The 25,579-nt window shown below is 42.0% G+C and overlaps 1 protein-coding gene across 4 annotated transcripts in view; it reads left to right on the top strand.

The window, feature by feature from the left end:
• The first annotated feature begins 1,227 nt into the window (after window positions 1–1,227).
• Window positions 1,228–25,579, top strand: part of Zhx1 (zinc fingers and homeoboxes 1) — a 35,781-nt gene continuing 11,429 nt past the window's right edge. Inside the window, exons 1-4 of one of the 4 annotated variants that reach the window (XM_029565873.1) lie at window positions 1,228–1,568; window positions 12,207–12,319; window positions 18,263–18,368; window positions 22,019–22,100. The gene's annotated coding sequence lies outside the window, so the exon portion shown is untranslated. Of the gene's footprint in view, window positions 1,569–12,206; window positions 12,364–18,262; window positions 18,369–22,018; window positions 22,101–25,579 lie in introns of all 4 variants that reach the window. The other 3 variants (XM_029565872.1, XM_008838003.2, XM_008838005.3) reach the window with 3 other exon arrangements.

The following is a 25,579-nucleotide window of genomic DNA, read 5'->3' as shown; positions in this document are numbered from 1 at the left end:
ATTATAAATTTTCTTTTTGTCCTTACTAGACAATTACATTGATTTCTTGACTTTTTAGAAATAGTTTACATTCTGAATTTAATTCCAAGAGGCTGAAGTGCTGTTAAAATGTTTAGTCCAAGCCGGGAGTGGTGGCGCATGCCTTTAGTCCTAGCACTCGGGAGGCAGAGGCAGGTGGATCTCTGTGATTTCAAGACCAGCCTGGTCTACATAGTGAGCTCCAGGCCAGCTGGGGCTACAGGGAGACCCTGTCTCAAAAAGACCAAAAAAAAGTTTAAGTCCAGAGGTCCGAGTAGGGCAGTGCTGAGCACCTCTGCTGGAAGGATCATTAAACCTCAGCATGCACAAATTCTAGGATTTTAGGGTGAAATTAAAGACGATTTGAGCAGCAACTACAGACTTTAGGACTGATGTGGCTTGGTGCAGCTCTGCTATCAAGGCACAAATGGTCCTTGCATGGGATGGGGGCGGGGACTAAACACCCAGGCGCCAAAGCGCGCTCACATCCAGGACCGCGAGGGCACTCAAGTAGCCTGGAGGGAGAGCTGTTTCTTTTTGCTTTCGTTTACTTTGGTTTTAACAATGATGCGGGGGGCTGAAGGGAAGGGGAGGGGCGGAGGGGCGGAGACGCCGTCCGCTTTCCCGAAAGCCTAAGTCCTCGGCCGGCCAAGCGGCTGGTGCCCACGGAAGGCCGGGGCTTGAGCAGACAGCTCGGCGAGAGAGTGAGTGGCTCGCAGGGGACACGGGGCCCCTGAGGAGCGGGGCGCAGGCACAGGCGGCTCCAAGCCGGGCCGAACTCAACTTTTGGTGTCCGCGGCCGGAGCTGTGGCTGAGCTGGACTCGGGCGAGAAGAGGCGGAGCTGCAGTTGACAGGAGCGCGGGACTATTGACAGCGGGCGGAGGCGAGGCTTCTAGTGACAGAAGGCGTGGCTCAAAAGGGGGGCGTGGCTTTAGGAGTCCGGCCCCCGCGAAGAACCCGGGCGTTTCAGTGGGAGTCCCGAGCCTACCTCTGGGATCCGGCGTTGACAGGGGGAGGGCGGAGCTCCCGGAAGGCGGGGCGGCCCTCGCAGCCTGACCCCAGCGGGGCCCAGCTTCTGACGACAGAGGGCGGAGCGAACGCGGGCTGGGGGCGGGGCCACGGAGAGGCGCTGGAAGGCGGGGCTTAGCCTGACAGTGGGCGTGGCCCCTCCTGACAGGGGGCGGGGCGCACACCTCCAGCGGCTCGCAGACCTGGGGGAGCGGCCAGGGTCCCCTCCCTGGGGAGCGGTGTTGTCCTCGCGTGGGGAGTCAAGAGTGGCGCCGGGTGTAGGCGCGCGGCCGGTCCCACCTCGGCCGGCTCCTCCCCGCCGCTCCCGACCGGCTTCGGGCCCCGCGTGTCCCCTCGCACCCCCATCCGGGGTCCTCCAGCTCCCGCCGGGCCGCGGGGCTCCAGGGGCCCTGTGCCGGCCCGCAGAGTGGTTCCGGGGTTAGGGTTCACGGGTCAGAGTTGACTCCCTGAAAAGTGCAGTCGCTTTTTGAAATGCAAGATGGCGGCGGCGAGGCGCTGAGAGGCGCGGCGGCCCCTGCAGGTAGCTGCGCGAGCCGGCGGGGCGACGGGACTCGGGGCCGCGGGGCTGCGGGTGGGAAGCGGGGTGGGAGCCCGTGGCGGGTCGAGAAGGCTAGAGGCTCAGGACGGGCGTGGGCTCGGCCGGGGGCGGGCGGCCGCGGGCAGAGACCCCCCGAGACCGGCGCGCGGCATCTGACGGGAGGCACCCGGCCTGCCCCGCAGCCTGGGAGATGCAGCTCCAGGCGAGGAGGGAGATCGGGGCGGGGTCTCCGGAGGGAAAGCCTCAGCGCCCAGCTTGGGAGAGGACTGAGCAACTTGGGGGTGCTGAGGGGATGGGGACCTGGTCTCTCTGGAGAGGATGCTGCAGGGACCGGGGACCCCAGCTGCCCCGCCGATCCCGAGAGGAATCGCGAGCGCTGCCCACAGGGGCGTGGGGCTCCTCTAGGGGACACAGCGCAGCCCCTCGGAGGAGTCGGGGAAAGGTCTCCCTGTTGGAGCCGGTGCGCTGGCTTTGGGGTCGCAGCCGCGGGAAACCTTGGCGGGGAAGACTCGGAGTTACATCTTTGAGAACTGTATTACGATTTTTGAGAAAGGTCTGGATTTTAGGGCAGAAGTTAATAGAGGATGGAAACACATCTGTCTTTCTGTAGGCAGACGGGGTGTGAGTGCAGAGACTTGGGGTGGGGAGGAACCGATGGCCCAGAGGAATCTCCAAACCTTGGGGCCTAAAGGGAACGACTGATTCCTTGAGGGGGACGAAGGACTGGCAAGGCGCAGGAAGAGGAATGGGGTCTGATGCAGGAAAGCCAAGCCTGGCACATGCCCTTTTCTGTGCATTTACTCCAAAGTTCCAAGTGAAGGGACTTAAGATTCTTTGTTTCAGTACGTCTGCGGGTTTGATATCCTTAGCTGAGGGATCAAGCCTCTGGGAGAGGAGTCAATGAGAGACCTAGGGCAAGGCAATTAGGAACCAGGAATGGGGTTGATAGAAAAATGAGGGTGGAGAGAACAGAATTCAACAGCACTTTTCTGTCATCAGCCCGGCTCTCCTAAAACAAAACAAAACAAAAAAAACCCAGCAATAACACAAAACCAAATAAGAAAACAAAAACCAGAAGAGCTCGTCTAGGAGAAAAATGTGAGAAGACTGATAAAGAATTTGAGGTGATTAGGTTGGGGCTCTGTGTAATTTGAAAAGAAGCAGCAATTCTCTAGAAGGCAACATGATAGCAAACAAATTAAAATCTCATGCCAGGGGCATGCACAGTTGGTGCACAGTGGTTCACGGTTAGGGAGGAAGAAGCAGCAGTCTCCTCCCAGGAGAAATACTGTATGTTGCGTTTGCTGTGTTGTGTGTGTGTGTGGTGTGTGTGTTGTGGTGTGTGTGTGTGTGTGTGGTGTGTGGTGTGTGGTGTGTGTGTGTGTGTGTGTGGGTGTGTGTGTGTGTGAGAGAGAGAGAGAGAGAGAGAGACAGAGACAGAGACAGAGACAGAGAGACAGAAGAGACAGAGAGACACAGACCTAGAGACAGAGTGGAGACACACGTGTAAGTGTACCTTTACATTTGTTGGTGTCCATCATTGTTTTTCAGTCTTTGAAAGCTTTGACTTGTGTGTTATAAGGTGCTATGTGACTTATCTTTGTTTCTGAAGAAAAAATAAGTCCTGAAAAAGTCATTTCTAAACTTTCTCGTAATGGGGATTAACAAAAGATGGTTCTAACAGGGCTATTGGCACTAGTATATTCATAGATTATTTTAATTCCTACAGTGCCGATTCTGAAAGAAAAGTTGGGTGTTGCCAATGACAGTAATTTTGTAACAGGGCATAAAAGAAAAAGGGCTTTCATGAAATTTTTTTCTCCTTCCTCCAAGCATTTTAAGGATATAGACACTAATTTTAGGCAAAGTAAAATGCATGATCTTAGATTTTGTTTGGAGACATAGGCTTAATATATAGCCCAGGCCGACCTTAAACTCATGACAATCCTCCTGCCTCCTCCTCCCTAGTGTTGGGATTACAAGTGTATACCACCATTTCAGCTAATCTTAGATATTAAAATTTTTTTCTATTTTATTATTTTTATTTGGTGTGTATGAGTGTATTGTCTGCATGTATGTGAGTGCACCTGTGTTGTGCAATGCCATGGAGGTCAGAAGAGGGCTTTAGATTCCCCTGGAACTGGAGTTAAGGACGGTTTGTAGCTGCCATGTGGGTGTTGGGAATCGAACCTGAGTCCTTTGCAAGAGCAGTCAGTGCTCTTAACCGCTGAGCCACCTCTCCAGCCCCAGATGTTAAATTCTTTTACACTTATTTATTGTCTGCCTGGTGTGTATGTGTATGTTAGAGGACACATTTACTCTTCATTCATCATGTGGGTTCTGGGAATCAAACTCAGGTAATCAGGCTTGGTAGCAAGTTCTTTTACCCACTGAGCCTTTTCGCTGGCCCTTAGATATTTTAGTATTAAAACAAATATTTCATTTAGCAATGACTTTTTTGTAGCACTGCCACTTCACATATTTTATTTAACAGCTGAGATTAAAATGAGGGAAACTGCTAGTTACTTGGGTAACTAATGACAGCTATGATTCATTCAAAGTTCTTGAACCATTCTCGTATTTTCAAAAGTGCTTTTTGTCTTCAGTGGAAATGTTTTAAAGACACAGTTCAAGTATAACTAGCTTCCAGCTTCATATTCAGAACATTATTCTACATGTGTGCTGGTCTCTGGTTTCCCCACAATGCATACAGCTCTAGTTTTATATTCAATTTTGAACAGATTAGGCTGGCAAACCAGAGAGGCATTGATGCCAGATGGTTTGAAAATATGCTAAGGCTGAAAACATAAATGTGCCTGTGTGGAGGATGCTCATTAGTAGCTTTATTTCCCTTATAGCTGAGCTTATTATTTTACTGGATTTGGGGAGCACATGAATGATGCCTCAGTGATTTCACCTGTAATGATATTTATTTTTTCTTAATAGGAATAAAGAGAGTTTTACAATTATTGATGAAATCAATAGCATATCTGTGGTGGCTCATTTTGAAGATTTTTCTGTTTTGTTTAATTCACAGTCAGATGGAAAGGTCATGTGATGAAGTGTTTTTCTTTCTTTTTTAAAAAGTTTTATGTGTGGGGCTGGAGAGATGGCTCAGCAGTTAAGAGCACTGACTGCTCTTGCAGAGGACCCAGGTTCGATTGCGAGCACCCAGATGGCGGCTACGAACCGTCCTTAACTCCAGTTCCAGGGGAATCTGATACCCTCTTCTGACCTCTGAGGCATTGCACAACATGGGTGCAGTCACATACATGCAGGCAATACGCTCATACGCATAAAATAAAAATAATAAGGGGGCTGGAGAGATGGCTCAGTGGTTAAGAACACTGGCTGTTCCTGCAGAAGACCCAGGTTCGAATCCCAGCACCCACATGGCAGCTAACAACTGTTGGTAACTCCAGTCCCAGGGGATCTGACAGCCTCTTTTGACCTCCGTAGGCATTGCACGACATGGGTGCACTTACCTATATGCCAGGACTACAAGCATACACATAAAATAAAAATGAAAAATTTTAAAAATAAAATATATTAAAAAATTGTATGTGTGAGTATATTGCCTGTGTATATGTAAGTGCACCTGTGTTGTGCAGCACCTGCAGGGGTCAAAAGAGGGCATCGGACTCCCTGGAACTGGAGTTACAGGTGGCTGTTAGCTGCCATGTGGGAGCTGGGAATTCAACCCAGGTCTTCTGCAAGAGCAACAGTGCTCTTAACTGCTGAGGCATCTCTCCAGCCCCTTTTTCTTATTATTTTATTGTCATGTACTCTTTTTTACTGTTTTCTTAGAGTTTATTTAGTTTTACTTTACACGTACAAGTATTTTGCCTGCATGTATGTAAGTGCACCCATATCGTGCAGTGCCCAGAGAGGTCAGAGGAGGGCATTGGATCCCCTGGAACTGGAGTTACAGATGATTGTTAGCTGCCATGTGGGTGCTGGGAACTGAACCCAGGTCCTCTGCAAGAGCAGCCACTGCTCTTAATACCTGAATCATCTTTCCAGGCCCTAAGTTACTTTTCTTTTGGTGTGTGTTGGGGGGAACGGGACAGAGTATCCCTGTAACCTCAGTTAGCCTGGAACTCAATGTGTAGGCCAGGCTGGCCTGGAACTCACAGAGACTCACCTGCCTTTTCCTCCCATGTGTTGGAATTAAAGGTGTGCACAACCTGGTTTTTACTCTGGTTTTTAGTAAAAACTGCTTAGCCCGCATGTTGTATTTTCTTATGTTGAGCACAAGATGTATTTGAGACTTAGTTTACTGTAAGTTATATCTAAATACTTAAATAAAAGTGCTCTTAAAGTTGATCACAAATGTAGTTGAGGAAACAGCCATTTTATTTATGTTTTACTATTGTAGATTTGGGTTCAAAAGGCCCTGCTTATTTGAATTTTTTTTAACAGTGTTGAAAGTTCAGTACCTAAGCTTTAAATCAAACATTATAGTTGCAATTATTCAAGAGGATGCTTGGAATTATTTGTTGTATTGTTTATGATCATAGCCAGTATTACACATTTCTGTGTGTGTGTGTGTGTGTGTGTGTGTGTGTGTGTGTGTGTAGGTGCATGAGCACATGCATGTGGAAGTCACAGGATGTATTTCTCCTCCTTCCTCCTCCTCCTCCTCTTCTTCTTCATCTTTATCTTCATCTCTTTGAGACAGGGTCTCCCTGTAGCCACTGCTGGCCTGGAACTCATCGTGTAGACCAGACCAACTTCAATCTCACGGAGATCTGCCTGCCTCTACCCCCTGAGTTCTGGGATTAAAGACATGTGCCACTATACCCAACTCTTTAAAAAAATTTTTTTATATGTATGAGTATTTTGCATGCATGTATGTAAGTGCACCCATGTTGTGCAATGCCTGCAGAGCCAAAAGAAGGCATTGGATCCCCTGGAACTGGAGTTACAGACAGTTGTTGGCCACCATGTGGGTGGTGGGAACAGAACCTGGGTCCTCTGCAAGAGCAGTAAGTCCTCTTAACTGCTAAGCAATCTCTCCAGCCTCTGGATGTCTTTTTCAGTTGCTTTCTACTATTTATTTATTTACTTATTTTTTTTGTTGTTTTGAAACAGGGTCTCTATATAAACCAGAATGGCCTTAAACTCACAGAAATCTGCCTGATTCTGCCACCCATGTGCTGGAACTACAGGTGTACACCACTATACTCGGCTTCCACCTTAATTTTTGAGATAGGGTCTCTCATTGAACTTGGAGCTTGCTGATTTGACTAAACACTCTGGCCAGCAAACCCCAGAAATCCTCCTGTCACTGCCTCTCCAGTGCTGGGTGCCTACTTTTTCCATGGGTGCTAAAGATGGAGCTCAGGTCCTCATGCTTATGCATCAAGCACTTTATGGACTCAGTCATCTCCCTAGCCTTGGTACCCATTTAAAAATCTCAGAACTTTAATTTACATTCGGGTAAGCATAGTTACTTAAATTTTTTTCAAGCATAGAGTTCTTTAAAATAATATGTGATTTCAAAAGTAAATTAAAATATATTTATTTTTAGAACTTTGATGATAGCTCTTGAATAACAACTAGTATTTCTGTGAAATTACTGAAATATTTGTTGTATCCTTGTTGCTCTGATATATCTGTACTCATGAAAACCAGATTTGCCTGAATAAGGTTGGTGGCTTAGATTACTAATCAGAATATACATTTGATTTTACATTTTGGAGCTCTGTATTTTACAAAAATTTCACTGTATAGTCCAGGCTGGCTTAAAAAAAAAAAAAATCACTCTGTGAGTTCTATCTCTGGTGAACATAGCAAGTTCTAGGCCAGCTGGGGCTACAGAGAGACCTTGTCTCAAGAAGACCAAAAAAAAAAAGTTATTTTAAATAGGTGTGTGTGTGTGTGTGTGTGTGTGTGTGTGTGTGTGTTGCCTGTGGAGACCAGAGGTATTGGATCCTCTGGAGCTGGAGTTATAGGTGATTGTGAACTGCTGGACAAAAAACTTGGGTCCTCTGTAAGAGCAGTACACTTTCTTAATTGCTAAGCTGTCTGTCAAGCCTCCTCAGGTTTTATTCTCAAAAGATATTTATTGGCATTTTATGTAATCAGTAATCTATAGTGTGTTTAAGAAGCATGAAGATACGTGCACACACAAACAAAGGCATGAAGTTGGCATGTACCTTTGGCTTAAACAAGTAAAATGACAGATATTAGAAAACAGGTGTAGATGGGCAGTTTCAGACTGGTAGTCAAGTCAATGAATAAATCTTTTTTATGTATATGGTTTTAAAAAAATTTTATTGAGCTGGAGAGATGGCTCAGCAGTTAAGAACACTGGCTATTCTTGCAGAAGACCTTGGTTTGAATCCCAGCACCCACATGTCAACTAACAACTGTCCATAACTCCAGTTCCAGGGGATCCAGCAGCCTCTTCTGCTCTCTGAGGGGATTGCACAGCACAAGTGCACTTGTCTACAGGCAGGCAATACACTCATACACCTCTTCTATTTTATGTGTATGAGAGTATTGCCTGCCTGTATGTGCCATGCAACAGTCATGGAAGTCAGAAGGCATCAAATTCCCCTGGAACCGGAGTTAAGGATGGTTGTTAAGCATTATGTAGGTGCTGGGAATCAAACCCAGGTCCTCTGCAAGAGCAGCCAGCACTGTAACTGCTGAGCCAACTCTCCAGCCTGTATACGTATGTGTTTTTGAGACAGTCTTGTTATGTAGCCCAGGCTGGCCTGGACCTTTTCATCCTCCTGCCTCTGCTTCCTGAGTGCTAGAATTACAGGAGTGTACCATCATGCCTGGTTCCCTGCATTTTCCTTAATGTTTCTGAGCGATGTTTCAAAGTTTTCCACGTACAAGTCTTTCCCATCCTGGCTGAAGCTGGCTAAGCATATTGTTCCATCCGCCTGCCTCTGCCTCCCAAATGCTGGGATTAAAGGCATGTGCCACCAGGCCCAGCTTGAATAAATCATTTTTAATGCAAGGCTTTTATTTTCAGCTTTTAGATTTAGAATTAAAAAATTATATCAGAGTCTATCCAATGAAATTACAGTAGTAAATGGTAGCCATAAGTATATATTTATCATTTAAAATAACAGCTCTCAGGCAGGTGAGATTGCTCAGTGGGCAAAGACACTCACAGCCAAGCCTGATGACCTGCTTTCGATCCCCAGAATCCACATGGTAGAAGAGAACTGACTCTGGAAAGTTGTCCTCTGCGACGTGGCACACACACCCCTCCCCCACCTAAATAAATAAATACAAATAAATATAAAATAACAGCTGTCACTAATTTTGGGTGATTTAATATTTTTCATATGATGTGACTCTCCTCTTTCTAAATTGGGTCTTTTCCCTCTTTTTTTTTTTTTTTTTTTGGTCATGAAAGGTTTTAGTATGTTATATCCACTCATAATTATGTTTGTATTCTATCCTAAATCTACTTCAGGTATGGACTATATTTGTGAATGTAAGCATTAACAAGAACAGTTTTTCCTCTTCATTGGAGGAATGTTTATGTCAAAGATTTGTGAATTTTTTTAAATACCCCTTAAAATGTGTCATATAGTAATTTTTTTTTTTTTTTGTCTTTTTGAGACAGGGTCTCCCTGTAGCCCCAGCTGTCCTGGAACTCACTATGTAGACCAGGCTGGCCTTGAACTCACAGAGATCTGCCTGTCTCTGCCTCCCAAGCGCTGGGATTAAAGGCGTGCGCCACCATGCCCAGCCTCATATAGTAATTTTGAAGGTTAAGTTAGAGTATATTTATATATAAGGGGATTGAGTTACGACCTGTTGTTTATCTACTGTTTGGTTCAACTGTTCAAGCCTGATTTGTATGCTCAGGATAATAAAATGGGAAGTAAAATTTACTGATTGATTGTTGTCCAGATTTTAAAAATATTTTATTATTGACACCGACCAAATTTTAAACAAAGACTTCCTTTGTTATGTAAGTTGACAATAATATAGTAAATAAAATCCAAATAAAATTCATGTTCTTACCAGGAAATATTCTGAAAACTAAATGTATTACTTCTTTCAGTCACAATAGCCCTATTAACTAAGCACTATTATTTGCTCCATTTTATAAATGAGGGAGATAAGGCACAGGCAGGCAAGGTCACTTGTCTAAAACCCAGTAGTAGTGAATGTAGTGCTGGGATTTGAATCTAGTTTGTTCTAGAGCACAGGCTTTGGATCTTTGTATCTATTGCCAGAACAGTTTATGGATTTTCATTATGTAATGCACATGGTTGAGCGTTTTTACTTTTAAATCCACTCACCTTAAATTAAAAAAATATATACTCTGACTTAGAAAGTTCCTAAAGAATCTCAGTGTCAGGAAGTGGAGCAGTGTCAGACAAAGTGATTTTCCCTCAGAAGTATCAAAGATCTCATCTCTTGCTCGTCTGGTTGCTTTGTGCTTTCACGTGTCTTGGCAGCTCATCTCAGAGACTCTCGTTGGTAAAACACCCTGCACTTTCTGTGATCTAAGAATGGAATGAAATAGGTTACCAATTTCCTACAAATTAATAATTCATTTTGGAAAATAACCTCCCTCTTTGGCAGCTGCTTTCTATTCTGTCTTCTAGTCCACATCCTGTGGATACATAGCAAGGAGTGGCTGAGTGTGGAGATACAGAAAGCAGAAGAATTGTAGAAGCCCACGCTACAAAGGCAGTACAGCGCTCTGCTGGCCTGCCAGAAAAATGCTCTTTTGCTTTTCATGAAAACAATGTGGTTATTTGGCCTAAGCTTTTACTCAACTTAGAAGTTTTTCTAGAAGATTTTTTAAAATTAGTTACACATATTTTCTTTTAAAATTTTAAAAATTTATTATTTTATATGTATGTGTGTATTTATTGCCTGCATGTAGGTAAGTGCACCTGTATTGTGCATGGTCACAAGAGGCTGTCGGATCCCCTGGGACTGGAGTTACAGACAGTTGTTCGCTGCCATGTGGATGCTGGGATTCAAACCCGGGTCTTCTGCAAGAACAGTCAGTGTTCTCAACTGCTGAGCCATCTCTCCAGCCCACTAGAATATGTTTAATGTATTTACATTGTTTCTTAAGAGGGCTCCTCATAAACTTGCATGTAATATTAGCAGGAATAAAAAGATAAGGTATTTGGAAAAATCATCATAAGATGATTTTCCATTTCTCTGAACTTTAGAGTGTCTTTGTTTTAAGAACAGCAACAAAAATATTTTCACCTCCAAAATTATTACTGTTATTCTAGTAAGACACAGAGTTTTACTAAATTTTTCCATTTCAGATACTTTGGTAATATACCAAGCATTTTTAGAAATTATTCTGAATTTTCAGACTGATTAATTTTTTAATTAATTAATTAATTTTTTGTCTTTTTTTGAGACAGGGTCTCCCTGTAGCACCAGCTGTCCTGGAACTCAACTATGTAGAGCAGGCTGGCCTTGAACTCACAAAGACCCACCTGCCTCTGCCTCCCAAGTGCTGGGATTAAAGATATGTGCCACCACGCCTGGCTGTGAGAATGATCAATTTTAATCTTTTAATTATACAATACTAATACTTCACAACACAATGAAATGCCATTTGATAGTACCTTTCTATTTAAAAAATGTTAGGATTTGAATGTGCAGTGTCCCCCACAGGTTCATGTGCTTGAACATTTGGCCTCCAGTTGGTGGTACTGTTTTGAGACGTTGTGGAATCTTCCGGAAGTTGGACCTAGCTGGAGGAAATGGGTCTCTAAAGGACAGGTCTTGTGGGTTATGGCCCAGCCAGGCTTCCTGCCCAGGCTTTTCCTTTCCTGATCCATGGCTGTGTGAGAAAGCTACTTCACACTCCTGTTGCCATGAATGCTATCTTGCATTTGTCACCTTGAAACCGTGAGCCAGAATGAGTTCTTCCTCCCTTAAATGCTGCTTCTGAGAAGTAGTTTTTCACAGTGACATTTTGAAGTTGAAAATAGTATAATAGTTACTTGGTTACTTGGTTATTGTTTATAAGCAGATTAAAAAAATGTTCAAAAAAAAATTTTTTTTTTGAGGCAGGGTCTCCCTATAGCCCCAGCTGGCCTGGAACTCAGTATGTAGACCAGACTGCCCTAGAACTCACAGAGATCCACCTGCCTCTGCCTCCCAAGTGCTGAGATTAAAGGCATGTGCTACCATGCCCAGCTTTGTTTTTTTTTTAATTTTTTTAAAGTTTAAAGTATTTTTATATGTATGAATGCTTTGCCTGCATGTATGTAGTGCACCGCATACATGAAATGCCCATGGAGGTCAGAAGAGGGTGTTGGATTCCCTGGAACTGGAGTTAAGGACAGTTCTTAGCTGCCATGTTGGTGCAGGGAACTGAACCCAGGTCCTCTGCAAGAGCAGCCTGTGCTCCTAACTGCTGAGCCATGGTGCTCTAGCCCCTATAAGTAGATTTTTTTTAATGTGCACTTAAAATTTTGTGCTTCCTATCAGTATTGAGTTTGGCATATATAATATATATGTGGATATATATTTCTGTAGGGAATTATGTTTTCCCCCAGAATTATGTTTTTGAAAAGTCAAGGCATGAGCTGTAAATTTTCTTTAAGTCTAAATCATATCTAGAATAACAAAATAATGTTGTTGTTTTTTTCTTTGTAGGAGAAGACTGCTAGCTACTTTGGGATTATTTGTAATGATGGCCTGAGCTAAGCACCTAATTTGAAGGGATACCCTTCCCTTTAATGAACAGAATGCTGAGGAAGCTATGGCAAGTATGTATTTCATTATTCAGGCATGGAAAAACTCCAACACAAAGGTACTCACTTTAGATTCCATGATAATTTATTTCCCTAAAGTTTTAAGAACTTTCCTTAAGGGGCTGGAAAGATGGGTCTTTCGGAAGACCAGAGTTTAGTTCCTAACACCCATGTTGGGCAGCTCACAATTGCCTGTAAACTTCAGTTTCAAGGGGATCTGATGCCCTTTTTTAACCTTTGTGTGACACACACACACACACATGCACACACATGCATGCGCACATACCACATGCACACACGCAGGCACATGCACATTAAAAAGAGAAGTCTTAAGACAGTCATTCTCTTTTTAAAATGTTTCCCTTAAAAACAACTGATTCAGTGGTTGGGTTAAAAGTGCTCACTGCTTTTCCAGGGAACTCGAATTTGGCTCCCATCATCCTTGTGGGGCAGCTCACTACCACCCTTAACTCCAGTGCCAGGGATCTGACACCCTCTGTCTTCAACAGGTGCTTGCACACATGTGGGATACACCCAAACAGACACACCTATCTACATATGAATAAAAAATCATTTAAAAAACAACAGCATCTATATGTTTAATAGTTTTTTAAAAAGCATTTGCATGGTGGTGCAGGCCATTAATCCCAGCACTTGGGAGATAGAGGCAGGCAGATCTCTGTGAGTTCTAGGGAAGTCTGGTCTACATAGTGAACTCCAGGCCAGCTGGGGCTACAGAGAGACCCTGTCTCAAAAAGACCAAAAAATAAATAAAAAATAAAAAGCATTCGCTTTCAAACTTTAACAGCTATATGAATATCGACTGCTTTAATTTAAAAGGAAAACGCATATTTTACAGATTTAAAATAAAAAAGATTTATTTATTTTATGTGTGTGTGTGTGTGTGTGCGCGCATGTGTCTGAGTATATATATGTGTACCACATGTGTGCAGATACCTGCAAAGGACATAAGAGAGAATTAGAGCGCTTGGAACTGAGGCTACAGATGGTTGTGAGCCATCATGTGGGTGCTGGGAACTGAACCTGGGTCCTTTGTAAGAGCAGCAAGTGCTCTTCACTTAATCATCTCTCCAGCCCCTCATAGTAAATTTTATATGGCTTATTTATCATTGATTTTTCAAGTAATTACCAAAATCTACCATGTGTCAGGCACTGCACCAGATACTCTAGTAACAATAGTAAAATGACAAGGGATCATCATCATCAGGGCAGGACCTTTTTGTGGGGAAATTAGTCTAGAAATTTTACTATTTCTTTGTCTTATTTTAAAAATGTAGAGGGATTGACCAATAATGTAGTGGTCACTTTCATTTAAAATATATTCATAGAGTTCTTAACAATAGAAAATTGTCAATATTAATTACTATTTTTTCTATTTTTAAAAGTCAAATAAATATATCTTTACTGAAGTAGGTAATAGTTTATTTTATAAAAATGGACTATAATGGTCAGATGAATGATTTTTCAGCTTCTCAAAGATAATCTGACTTAGAACTAAGAATAGCATTTTTGTGTGAAAGATAACATACCTTGAGGAAAGTAGGCAAACCATCTGCAGGAGAAAAGTACTTTTGGGCTATATTCCTAAGCTCTCAGAGAGCCTCAAGTTTTCATAATAGTGCTAGTTTATGTGTCTTAATGGAATATGCACCTCCCACACCCCATGTGTGGCACTTCACAGCAGTGTGTGGAAACTGGGGCTTATGTCCAGAGATACTTCTCTCCTCACATCTGCGAGCAGAGCCTTCCGGGAGCAGTCTGTCCAACTAGGATTCTTTAGTCTTCAGCATCTTTAAGGTCCCTTTCTGAGTTGAACAGAAACAGGTAGGAGAGTTTCTTCACCTTTCATCTTTCATTAGCATTAGGAAAGGGATCCTCTGAAATTAGGTTACCTTTGGCCCCAGCTTTAGACACCTTCATTTTTCTCATGTCCATTCCTGTCTATTCACTTTATTACTTGATTTCCTTCCTCCTCCCCGCTCTCTCCCTTTCTTTTTTGTCTTGGCAGTTTTCTTGAGATTTATTTTTTAGATAATGATTCTAGGTGCCAGTAATTTAAAAAAATTTTTGGACGGGTACAAATTTGTATTGTCAAAATTTTAATGCTTTTTTAAGAACTTGACAATTTCAAAATATTTTTGTGTTTTAAATGTGAAAGAGCCTGAAGTCTGTGAAGACCATGGTACCTTTATATTTCTGCATGTCTGTCTGTTGCTCTCTCTTCTGTTTAAACAGTGGCTAGATACCTTTTGTTTTAATTGGATCCCATTATTCTTTGCTTCTGCTATTAAGCATTTTGTGATCTTACTGGATTTGTAACTTTTATTTTGAATGCAAACATGAAAATAAGTATTTTCAGCTGGCTAACTAGAGCTCAGGGGAACAGTGAAACAGGGAACTGTCATCCAGAGACATCTCAGAAGCAGGTAAGAATGCAGAGCCCCAGGATTCTCAGTGTGCATCTCTTTGCTCCATGACAACGGTTTTATATAGTTGATGCTAGGTAAAAACTAGTGCGAACTTAAGAAACTATAGTATCTTCTAAAACATTCATTTTTTTTTTTTTTTTTTGGTCTTTTTGAGACAGGATCTCCCTGTAGCCCCAGCTGACCTGGAACTCGCTGTGTATAGAGATCAGGCTGGCCTTGAACTCACAGAGATTCACCTGTCTCTGCCTCCCGAGTGCTGGGTTTAACGGTGTTTTTAACACCAGAATTGGTGTTAAAAACAAAGCTGTCTTTATTCATATAAAATCTTACCAAAATTACATACTTTTGTGGCTAACTAGGCCAACTTACTGTTATCTGTTAATCATTTAATTTGAAATATAAGACAGGTCCTCCCCCTCCAAAAAGTCTTGGAGAATACAGTTATGCTTTGTCTAAATAAACATTGTTTGAGTATTTTTATTAATGAGCATATAGTTTGAAACAATTACTAAATTTTTATGTGTAGTATATTGAGAATTTACTTTTTAATATTTAAAAAAACGCACTACCTCATTATAGTTTTTCATGGAGCAGAGGTAACGATTCTAAGTGCAAATTACGTTTACTCCTTACCAAGGACTATGCCATTTTCTTCTGAATGTCAGTGTGGGAATCGTCCTTTGAATGATTTTATCTCTCTTGTTTCACTCTTTGTCTCTAAATTTAGATATACACTATTTGAACAAAAAACTGATTTTATTACTAGCTTTTCCATAAATGGCATTTAATGAAGTAACATGCATATAGAGCAGAAATATATTTTGAAGATTTTTTTGTTTGTTTTGTTTTTAGCCTTTTTGACACAGGGTTTCCCAGTAGCCCAAGCTGGCTTGGAACTTGCTGTACTGTAGTCCAGGCTGGCCTCAATCTCCCAGAGATCCTTCTTACTCTGTCTCTCGAGTGTTGGGACTAAAGGCATGTGCTACTTACTCTGCCTGGCTAGACTTTGTTTTGTTATTGTTTTTGTTTTGAGACAACATCTCAAAAGAACTGCATCCCAGGCTGGCCTCAGACTTGTTATGTGGCCAAGAATGACCTTGAATTTATGATTCTCACTCTTTTACCTCCAGTTTTCCAGGATTACAGTCATGTATATCACCACACCTGGCCAGGGATCAAACACAGGTCCTCCTGCATGCTAGGCAAGCACTCTACCACCTGAGCTATATCTAGCCCCTCAAAAATTTTTTTCTTAAATATTGCTGGGCCCTAATAAACTCTTTTGTTGAATTCTAGAGATATAATGGAAAGCCAAGTGCATTCTTTCTGGCTGTAAAAGCAGAAGTTGTTTAAGAACTGCCAAAAATTTTATGCTGTAATAAAATAAAATTTGCTTTCGTTAAGTCTTTCTGTAGAGAAACTTTTTTTTGAAATTATTTTGGTGAGTTCAGAATCGTGAGTTGGTTGAGACGCTTCTTACCCTTAGGAGAAGATCCAGGGTGTGAACAGATCTATAGAAACTGGCTTGGCTAAATCTATACCCCAGAGAACTGGGGGATTTGAAGGGCTCTTAGAACAACCCCAGCTTTTCAGAGCATAGGACAGTAACTCAAAAAACCAAAAAAAAATCTTAAAATATCTGAATGCGATGCAATTGAGTCCTGCTACCCCTAGAAAAGTTTTGTGTAATACATGTTCTTTCCCTTAAAAATAAAAAGAAGACTTGGACATGGTAACATAGTCCTGTAATCTCAGAACTCAGGATGAGGTGGGGTAAGGTGACGGAGACAGGAAGATTATAAATCTGAGGCCAGCTGGGCATTATAGCAAGATCCTGTCTGAAAAGACAAACACACAACCAAAAAGCCTGGTTTATTTAGTTGGTGCTAGGTCTAAACTAAGGTGAACCTGAAAAACTATAGCCTGTTTGCAATTTCAAGGCCTTAAGACTGTTATTTGTTATAGTTTACAATAAAACAATATACAGATAGTAGAGAAATTATATAGCTATATAAACTCCACCTATGATGGAAAGTTCATTTATTTTTCATCTACTCTTTGTCCATAAGCACACATATTCTTCCTAATTATTATAATTACTATGCAAATTTTGTTCATATTTTTAAAAAAATATAATAGCCTGGGTAAGCATTTTCCATGCTCCTTTAGGTTATTGTTTATAATGGCATCACACCTACTAATCTAATCGGTTTCAAAAGACATATTTCTCTATGGACAGGCTAACCAATACCACTTTCCAAGTGTAATAATTATATGTATAGTACTAGATGTATTTAGATAGTACTTTTTGTTTTAGTTGCAGAGCCACCCAGTTGTGCAACTGACCTTTAACCTCTTTTTACAGGTAAATAGTGCAAAGTCCCCCAATTGATTTGGAACCATTTTTAGTTGACCTTCAAATGGAGGGAGGAGGTGCTTGTCACCTAACAGTGATTTATCTACAGCAGTTTTCCTATCCCAGAGTTGTTACACTTTAATAACAGAGGGAGACTGGTCAGAACCACACCATCAGCATGTTTTTTTGTGTGTATGTCCACATGTATGTTGGCACATGTGTGTTTGTGCATGTGCACACATGTGGAGGCCAGAGGTTGATGTTATGTATCTTCCTTAGTCTCTTTCTACTCTATTTGCTGAGGTAGAGTCTTTTGCTGATTGAGCTAGTCTAGCTAGCATTCCCCAAGGATTCCTTGCTCTGCCTCCTGAATGTCGGAATCACCAGTGGCTGGCTACATCCACCCAGCTTTTGTATGGGTTCGGGGGAATCTGAACTCTGGTTTCATGCTTGAGTGGCAAGTGTTCACTCACCAAACCACCTCCCCACCTCCTTAGTTATTTTTTTCTTTATTGAGCTAAGAGTCTTACATACATAGCCCAGGCTGGCCTCTAATTGAACTCTCTGCAGTAGAGGATGATTCCGAACTGATTCTCTTGCTTCTAACTCCCAAGTGCTGGGATTACAAGTGTATGCCTGACTCGATAGTAGTAATTTTGCTGTTTCTTTTTCATTTAATGTCTTTGTCAGCTAATTAGTTTTAAAAAGAGAAAGTATATAATATGCAAATGCTATTTCTTATTCTCCCAGAAGAATTTTTCAGAGACTGAAAGATAACCTCAGTGTGACTGTTACTGTGCATGAGTGTTGTAAAAAGCAGTCTTGCTCACTCAGCCTTTGAGGCAGACTGTTCCAGTCCCCCTGGAGAGGTCTTCCCTGCTGCTTTTCCAGAAGTGTCCTGTGCCTTGCTCCTAAAAGATCTACTGCTGCTTCTTTTCTCCATTGGTCATAGTTATCCCAAGTAATTGTTGACTGCCTCTTTTCCTTGCTCCACTGCTAATGCTTGACTAAATAGAGGCAGTCTGTCTTAGTCACCACTGCATCAATGCCTGACACAGTGCTTGGCACCCAGTTGACATTCCACAAATTGTTGTTGAATGAAACAGTCTTATACGTGAGAAAACTTAGGTTGCAATTGAATATCTTTTCCAGATACTTAACTACCAAGAGAAGAAACTAAACCTGTGATTTTACTCAGAACCACAATGTCACTGTGGATTAATTATTCTGTGCCTGACTTTCTTCTTCCATGAAATGGGTCAGTTGTACTAAATTTCTTGTTTCCTCCAAAATTATGACTTTATAATAAGAGCCCTGAAGATATATATTCTTGTGTGTGTGTGTGTGTATGTACATGTTCGTATGTGGGGGTACATTGTGTGTGCTGATATGAATGTGGGTGTACATGTGTATGTGTGTAGGTGGAGACCAGAGGACAACCTTGGGTGTCTTCCCTCAGGCACCATCTGCCTTGTTTTTTGAGACAGGATCTCTTAGTTGCCTGTAACTTGCCAAGTACCTTAGGCTGGTTGGCCAGGAGCCCCAGGGATTGCCTGTTTTTGTCTCCTTAGTGCTAGGATTGCAAGCATGCCACCACATCTGGCTTTTTTATGTGAGTACTAGAGATGGAATTCAGGTTTCCAGGCTTACTCAGAAAGTACTTAACTAGTTATCTCCACACCCCCCTCCTTTTTTTGTTCTTCGATCTATTTTTAGGCTAAGTGCATTGTGCAGAACTGAGCCTTTTGGCAAAATTTTACAGCTTTTGGGTGGATTCTCATATTTTCTTTAGAACTCTGCTAAATAATATAAGGACTCGAGTTTTATTAGCAAAGACATGGAAAACTGAAGGGAGACTGTAGTGAGCAAATAGCTTCAGATGAAGAAAGTGTGTCATAGGTCTGTACAGTTGGATATAAAAGTAACCAGAGGCTGAAGCAATTTGAAGCACCCAGGGGAATCAGGTTTTGTTTCAATTTTTTATCAAGTCTTTTTTTTTTTAAGCCAGTTTCTTTCCCTGTATAGCTCAGGCTGGTGTTGACATCACTATGCTGCCCAGGCTGGCCTTGAGCTCACTGTGTAGATCATGCGGTCGTAAACTTGTGATGCTCCTGCCACAGCTTCCTGAGTGCTTGGATTTATAGGTCTATGCTAGCATGCCTGACTGAAGCCTTTTTTTTTTTAAATACAAATTATTTATTTATTTTTATTTGTAAAAGTGTTTTGATTGCTGGTATGTTTACTGGTATGTGTGTAGTGCCTGTGAAGGCCAGAAGAGAATAACGGAAGTGCCATGTGGGTGCTGGGAGTCAAACCCAGGTCCTCTGGAAAAACAAGTGTTGTTAACCCCTGAGCCACCTTTCCATCCCCTAAAGCCTAGTTAATTAATTAATTAATTAATTATCTTTTTGAAACAGGGTCTCCCTGTAGCCCCAGCTAGCCTGGAACTCTATATGTGGCCCATGCTGGCCTGGATCTCACAGAGATCTGCCAGCTTCTGTCTCCTAAGTGATGGGATTAAAGGCATGTACCACCTTGCCCAGCTATTTTTTATTTTTTAGGATTGATTGTTACTTATGTGTGTGTCAGTGTGTACCACAGGTATGTGGGTGCTCATGGTGGCCATAAGGGGCTGTTTGAGGGGGCTAGAGAGATGGCTCAGAGGTTAAGAACACTGACTGTTCTTGCAGAAGACCTGGGTTTGAATCCCAGTACCTACATGGCAGCTAACTGTAACTCCAGTTCCAGGGGATCTGACAGCCTTTTCTGTCTTCTGTGGGCACTGCACGACACAGGTGCACTTACCTACATTGCAGGCAATACACGCATACACATAAAATAAAAATAATAAATAAAATATTTTAAAAAATAAAGAGCTGGGTGTGGTGGCGCATGCCTTTAGTCCCAGCACTCGGGAGGCAGAGGCAGGTGGATCTCTGCGAGTTCAAGGCCAGCCTGGTCTACATAGTGAATTCAGGTCAGCTGGACCTTTTTGAGACCCTGTCTCAAAAAGAGAGAGAAAAAAAAAGAAGACAAAAAAAGAAGAGGCTGATTGATATTCTGGATCTGGAGTTACAGGCAGTTGTGACCTATCCAACATGGGCACTGGGAACCAAACTCAGGTCCTCTAGAAGAGTAGTAAGTACTCTTTTTTAAAAATATTTTGTTTATTGTTTTAATTTTATGTGTATGAGTGTATTGCCTGCATGTAGGTAAGTGCACCCATGTCGTGCAATGCCCACAGAGGACAGAAGAGGCCATTGGATCCCCTGGAACTGGAGTTATGGACAGTTAGCTGCCATGTGGGTGCTGGGATTCGAACCTGAGTTTTCTGCAAGAACAACCAGTGCTCTTAACCACTGACCCATCTCTCCAGCCCCGAGTAGTAAGTACTTAACTACTGAGCCATCTTTCCATTTTATTTATTTATTTTATTTTATTTATTATTTTTATTTTATGTGTATGAGTGTATTGGCTGCATGTATGTGAGTGCACCCTTGTTGTACAATGCCAAAGAGGTCAGAAGAAGGCTTATGATTCCCCTGGAACTGGAATTAAGAATGCAAGCGGGGGCATCTCAGTGCTAGATATGCTCCTCTTTATGGGGTCCAGGTGAGAGTGTTGTACCCTTCCCTGGGTCTGATGTCCTCAATATTTTATTTTATTTATTTATTTTATTTTATTTATTATTTTTATTTTATGTGTATGAGTGTATTGGCTGCATGTATGTGAGTGCACCCTTGTTGTACAATGCCACGGAGGTCAGAAGAGGGCTTTGGATTCCCCTGGAACTGGAGTTAAGGACAGTTCATAGCTGCCATGTGGGTGCTGGGAATTGAACCCAGGTCCTTTGAAAGAGCAGTCAGTGCTTTTAACCGCTGAACCATCTCTCCAGCCCTCTCCATTTTATTTTTACAGTTAAAAAATATTTTATTATTTTTACTTTATGTGTATGACTATATTGCCTGCATCTGTGTAGGTGCACCTGTGTCATGCAATGCCTACAGAGTCAGAAGAGGGCATTGGATTTCCCTGGAACTGGAGTTACAGACAGATATTACCTGTCATGTGGGTGCTGGGAATCGAACCCAGATCCTCTGCAAGAGTAGTCAGTGCTCTTAACTGCTGAGCCATCTCTCCAGCCCCCTTAGTTTTTTTGTTTTTTTTTTTAGCCTCTCTTTTCAGTAACTTGATTTAAGTTATGTGTTCCTGAGGCCAGTGTTTTCAAGGGAGAAAGCACAATTTGGGTATAAATCACTAGATTATAATATAGTATGGATATTTTATATTTTTCATGACCATAGCAAAAATATTTACGCTTTCAAAAATTTATCCTTATTTTTATTTTATGTGTGTATGAGTTTTCCCTGTGTGTAAGTGCTCCACATATGTGCAGTGCCTGCAGAGGCCAGAAGAGGGCATCAGATCTCTTGAAACTGAAGTGAAGGACCAATGTTGGCTGCCATTTGGGTACTGGGAATTGAACCCAGGTCCTCTGGAAAAGCAGTAAGTGTTCTTAACCACTGACCCATCCCTCCAGTCCCCCAAATATTTAAACTTTTAAAATTTGTTTAAATCTCCTTAAATTCTCACCAAATCAGAATTAGTAGACTAATAGGAAGAGAAGTAAAAGTAATAATTTGGGGGGCTGGAGAGATGGCTCAGCAGTTAAGAGCACTGATTGCTCTTGCAGAGGACCCAGGTTTGATTCCCAGCACCCACATGGCAGCTAACATCTGTAACTCCAGTACCAGGGGATCTGATGCCCTTTTATGGTTTCTGTGGGCACTACACAGCACGGGGTGCATCTGTATACATGCAGGGAAAATACTCATACTCATAAAATAAAAAATAAAATTTTGAAAAAAAGGGCAATAATATGATAACATGTTCTTATTTATATACTAGGTAAGATGAAAAAGTGAGACGTTTGACCCCGAGAACTGAAGAGCCGGAAGAGTAAAGAGACCTGGGCTGCGTAGCTTCTCCTGTGACTTTTGTTACTGCCAGCTACTTTACTCCAACCCAGATGCCCTAGGGCCTGGCCTCCCACCCTACCCCACCCCACCCCATCCCATCCCACCCTGGGTTCTTCCCCCTAACAGCAACCTTCAGCCCTTTTTTAAATTTAAATTTTATTTTGAAACTGGGTCTTGCTAAATTGCCCAGTCTGTCCAGACCTTCCTGTGTCAGCCTCCAGTTGGCCTGCCTTCCTCAGCTAAGTGAAAGGTCACACTGAGTTTACTCCAGTTAGTTTCATGACACAGCAGTGACATAGTAAAAAGACTTAGATGAAATTGATAGATTGTCCTGAAAGTATTTAAGTTTTTAAGGAATTTCTTGGAACCCCTCAGAGGTGGAAGTGGTGGTGTGGGATCCATGGACTTGGTCAGGAAGTAGTTTAGCTTCTGCCTACTCTAACAAATTTCAGAAGAGTAAAAAAATTCACTTTTTAAGCCAGACATGGTGGTGCACACCTTTAATCCCAGCACTCAGGAGGCAGAGGCAGATCTCTGTGAGATGGAGGCCAGCCTGGTCTACATAGTGAGTTCCAGGCCAGCTAGGGCTACAGAGAGACCCTGTCTCAAAAAAAAAAGCAACCAATTTTTTTATGTGTATGAGTGTTTACCTCCATGTATATATGTGTGCTTTGTGTGTACAATATCTGCAGAGGTCAGAAGAGGGTGTCAGATACCCTGGAATTGGAGTTACAGACAGTTATGAGTATCTTTGTGGGTGCTGGGAACTGAGTCTGGGTCCTCTGCAAGAGCATGTGCTCTTGACCACTGAACCATCTTCACAGCCCTATTTCTCTCTCTCTCTCTCTCTCTCTCTCTCTCTCTCTCTCTCTCTCTCTCTCTCTCTCTCTGTCTTTTTTGAGACAGGGTCTCCCTGTAACCCCAGCTGTCCTGGAATTCACTATGTAGACCAGGTGGGCCTTGAACTCACAGAGATCCGCCTGCCTCTGTCTCCCGAGTGCTAGGACTAAAGGCATGCACACCACGCCCGGCAATTTCTCTCATTTTTAAAATGTATTTTGGCATATGTTCATTGTACATGGGGATGGGTTTCATAAGGACATTTCCATACACCATACACAAAGTATATGAGGTCCTTTGACCATACTAACCCTCCCAGTGTCCCCCACCCCCCTACTCCTGTTACTCCCATTCTTTCCCCATCAGATTTGCTTCTTTCATATCCTATATAGGACGTATATCTATACCTAAATGGTTTTATGTATCTGCATAAAGTCTAGGATTCATAAATGAGAAAAGAGTGGGATATTTGTCTTTCTGAGACTGATGTATTCCTCTAAATATGATCTCCAGTTGCATCCATTCATAAACATAATTTCACTGCATTAGGGCTTCTCAGAGTATTTTGTTTGAAGAAAAGGCTCCCTTGCTTAAAACAAGTTTGAAAACTATCACTTTCAGGTGTTTTCAGAAAAAAAAAAAAAACCTCTCTGTCTTTGACTTCTAGCTATTAGTATAATCCAATTAAATATAGTGCCTCTGTGATCCAGGAGAATAATAGTCGCAAAGTAGCTTACTCTCCTGCTTTCAGCAACTGTCCTTTATTTTTGTCTGGGGTATGCTGTTAGTACATTGCTCTTCTCCTTATTTAGAGCTATTTGAAGAATTCCCTGTGTCCTTTTTTCTTTTTTATGGTTCTGGAGACTGAATCCAGAGCCTCATTGCTACCACTGAGCTCCAAGAATTCTGTTTTTAATGATAAACAGTGATCAAATAGCTGTTGACAAACTTGAAAACACCAATGACCCCTATTTGATTAAGATATATTTACTTTTTAACATTTATTTAAGAAATAGTTGTTTGTTTTGTTTTGTTTGTCTTTTTTTGAGACAGGGTCTCCCTGTAGCCCCAGCTGTCTTGGAACTCACTATGTAGACCAGGCTGGGCTCGAACTCACAGAGATCCACCTGCCTCTGCCGCCCAAGTGCTGGGATTAAAGGCGTGTGCCACCATGCCCTGGCAAGACATAGTTTTAAGGGAATAGAGAGATGGCTCAGTAGTTAAGAGCACTGACTGCTGTTCCAGAGAACTAATGACTGCTGTTCCAGAGAACTTGGGTTCAGTTCCCAGTACCACATGACAGCTAACAACCATCTGTAATTCCAGTTTCACGGAATCAGACATCCTCTTCTGACCTCCGTGGGCATTGCATGACATGAGTGCACTTACGTACATGCAGGCATAACACTTATACACATAAAATTAAAATAAAAACTAGTAGGAAATAGTTTAAATTTTAGAGATTCTTTATAATCACTTAGAAATCAAGAGTTTTGTAGAAAAAACTATTTCAACTAGTTATCCATATTTTCTCTATTTTTAAAATTAGTACACAATGTAATAGATTTTATTATGGTACTTTGTGTGTATTTGTGTGTGAGGTACACATGCACACATGTATGGAGGCCAGAGGACAATACCAGGTGTTGTTCCTTAGCTCTCTCACTGACCTGGAACTTACCAAGTAGAGCTAGGCTGGCTGGCAACAAGCCCCAAGGATCTGTCTGCTCTGCTTCCACAGCCTGGGATTTTCTTTTTACATGAGTCCCCAAGCCAAACTCAGGTCTTAATGATTGCTCACTTTACCATCTGAGCTATCTCCCCAGGCCCACTATGGCACTTTCATACATATCTGTCATTACATTTTGTTCTTATTCATACCCCTTTCTTGTGCTCCTCCATCCCCCTCCTTCCTGTCCTCAAATGGTCTTTCCTTCTGCTTTCTTGCCACATGCATTCCATCTTTCTTTCTTTTCCCTTGAGATCCGTCCTTCCCTCTCTTGGTTCCCTTTCTACTTTGATGACTCACCAACACCGCCATCATACACACAAATCTCAATTCCGTATAGGAGAGAAAATACACAGTATATGTCTATATCTTATTTCACTTAGCATAATGATAGTTTGTGCATCTTCTTGCAAATGTTATGATTTCATTTTAAAAGAACATTTTAAAATATTATTTTTTGTAGATGAGTATATTGGTCTGTGTGTATATAATTTTTTATTTATTATTTTAGGTAGATGAGTGTATTGTCTGCACCCATGTCATGCAATGCCCATAGAGGTCAGAAGAGGGCATCAGATCCCTTGGAACTGGAGTTACCAATGGTAGTTAGCTGCTATGTGGGTACTGGGAACCAAACCTGAGTCCTCTACAAGAGTAGCCAGTGCTCTTAACCACTGAGTCATCTCTCCAGCCCCTAAAAGAATATTTTAAGAGTATAGATTCAGACTATTGATACCATATATCACTATGCTGATCTCTTTGTTTCATATCTTGGGAAATGAGGGAGCAAGGGGCATTCACTATGACTTTATATATCTGCTGCTTCGATCTGTCAAATGGGTATATGGTCTGTTTGAGTGATCAGATGTAGGGATCATAGTGCCTTCAAAGTCAGAGCATACATCTCTGTTTTCTGGAAAT

Source organism: Nannospalax galili, unplaced genomic scaffold (genome assembly GCF_000622305.1).
Source record: "Nannospalax galili isolate Female #2095 unplaced genomic scaffold, S.galili_v1.0 scaffold17, whole genome shotgun sequence".
Lineage (NCBI taxonomy): Eukaryota > Metazoa > Chordata > Mammalia > Rodentia > Spalacidae > Nannospalax > Nannospalax galili.
The sequence above is the reverse complement of the archived record's forward strand: the minus strand, read 5'-3'. Positions and strand labels throughout refer to the sequence as shown.